Here is a 2,500-nt window from a genome sequence, read left to right as displayed (position 1 = left end):
AGACAGACAGACAGACAGACAGGCAGACAGACAGACAGACAGACAGAGAGGCAGGCAGACAGGCAGACAGGTAGACAGACAGACAGGCAGGCAGACAGACAGACAGACAGACAGACAGACAGGCAGAGAGGCAGGCAGACAGATAGACAGACAGACAGACAGACAGACAGACAGACAGACAGGTTACAGACAGACAGACAGCAGAGAGACAGACGCAGCATTAGCAGGACGACACTCCACTTTCCCACCGATCCCCCGTCCCTGAACTACTCACACATTCTCTCTCTGAATATGTTCAATAAAACGACTAAACAAATAAAAGAATTAAAATAACAGTGAAATTAAATAGACAGGAAACAGCCAAAATATAGAAAATAAAAGCTTCTATAAATTAAACCAATATTTAAAAAGAAGATCTGAAAGGAGTAAAAATGAATAAAATAAAAATGTAAAGGATGACTAGTTAAATAAAATAATAAATTCAAAAACATTAATAAAATTAAAGAATTAAAAATAAAAAAATTAGAAAGGAGCAAAACTGTTGATTAATAAAACATTTAAAGGATGACACAATAAATGAAATAAGGGATTAAAATAACAATAATTGTTGTATTATTTTTTAAAATTGTTTTTAACATTTAATACCTTCTCTTTTTAATTGTTTATTTAATTTTAGTACTATTACTAATTTAATTTAATCTTTTATTTATCGATTCACCTGTTTCTCTTTTAGTGATTAATCAGTATTTATTCTGTTTAAAATGTATTTATTTAATCTTATTTTTCTTTTATCGTAATTAATGTGTAAATGTTGCACTATGTTTCTTATTTGATTTCTATTATAATAATTAAATGTTTCCAGTCTTTAATAAATGTGCTGATTAAGTTTTGTGTCGCCACTTTCATTTCATTTAATCCGTTTATATATTTATTTATTTGTTGTCTCATTCTTTGATTTTCTTATTCCTTTCTTTAGTTTTTAACTTTCATAGCCAACATTTTTATTATTAATTTTTAAAGATGAATAATATGTATTTTTAATCTAATTCTGCATGAGTGTTTGTAATGGAATTAAATTTACATTAATGAATTTAAATGTTCAGGTATTTATTCTCTTTTTTCTCTAATTTGTTGAATTTTATTTCTGAGATTAATTTTGTCAATGTTTAAAACTATTTAATACTTCATTAGTCTATTTTATTTGAATTAGATTTCATTAATCGCTTCCTCTGATTCCAAAATGTATTTTTTAACTTTACCAGTCAAAGCTTCATGGAGCCAAAGAGAAAGACTCTGATGGAAAAAAGCTCCAATTAAATGTGGACTAGAGTTCATTAGGAGACATGTGGAGACTCTGAATACACCTGGAAGAAGGTTCTTTGGTCTGAGGAGACCAGGATGGAGCTTTATGTCCATCAGACTAGATGATATGTTTGATGGACACCAAACACTGAACATAATCACAAACACACCATCCCTACTGAGAAGCACAGTGGAGGCACTATCATAATGAAGCATGGTGGAGGCAGCATCATGATGTGAAGCATGGTGGTGACATCATCATGGTGTGAAGCATGGTGGAGGCAGCATCATGATGAAGCACGGTGGAGGCAGCATCATGATGTGAAGCACGGTGGAGGCAGCATCATGAAGAAGCAAGGTGGTGGCAGCATCATGATGTGAAGCATGGTGGTGGCAGCATCTATGGTGAAGCATGGTGGAGGCAGCATCATGATGTGAAGCACGGTGGAGGCAGCATCATGATGTGAAGCATGGTGGTGGCAAGCATCATGATGTGAAGCATGGTGGTGGCAGCATCAATGATGAAGCACGGTGGAGGCAGCCATCATGATGTGAAGCACGGTGAGGCAGCATCATGATGTGAAGCATGGTGGTGGCAGCATCATGGTGAAAGCATGGTGGAGGCAACATCATGATGTGAAGCACGGTGGAGGCAGCATCATGAAGAAGCATGGTGGTGGCAGGCATCATGATGTGAAGCACGGTGGAGGCAGCATCATGATGTGAAGCACGATGGAGGCAGCATCATGATGTGAAGCATGGTGGAGGCGCATCATGATGAAGCCACGGTGGAGGCAGCATCATGATGTGAAGCACGGTGGAAGGCGGCATCATGATGAAGCATGGTGGTGGCAACATCATGATGTGAAGCACGGTGGAGGCGGCATCATGATGAAGCATGGTGGAGGCAGCATCATGATGTGAAGCATGGTGGAGGCAGCATCATGATGTGAAGCACGGTGGAGGCAGCATCATGATGAAGCATGGTGGAGGCAGCATCATGATGAAGCATGGTGGAGGCAGCATCATGATGTGAAGCACGATGGAGGCAGCATCATGATGTGAAGCACGGTGGGAGGCAGCATCATGATGTGAAGCATGGTGGAGGCGGCATCATGATGTGAAGCACGGTGGAGGCAGCATCATGATGTGAAGCACGGTGGAGGGCGGCATCATGAAGAAGCATGGTGGTGGCAAC

General features: G+C 39.4%; 1 protein-coding gene across 1 annotated transcript in view; it reads right to left on the bottom strand.

Moving 5' to 3' along the window:
- Positions 1-2,500, bottom strand: part of LOC110945184 (keratin-associated protein 10-5-like) — a 6,055-nt gene that overhangs the window by 2,823 nt on the left and 732 nt on the right. The gene's annotated exons all lie outside the window — the stretch shown is intronic.

Source organism: Acanthochromis polyacanthus, chromosome 24, assembly GCF_021347895.1.
Source record: "Acanthochromis polyacanthus isolate Apoly-LR-REF ecotype Palm Island chromosome 24, KAUST_Apoly_ChrSc, whole genome shotgun sequence".
NCBI lineage: Eukaryota > Metazoa > Chordata > Actinopteri > Pomacentridae > Acanthochromis > Acanthochromis polyacanthus.
The sequence above is the reverse complement of the archived record's forward strand: the minus strand, read 5'-3'. Positions and strand labels throughout refer to the sequence as shown.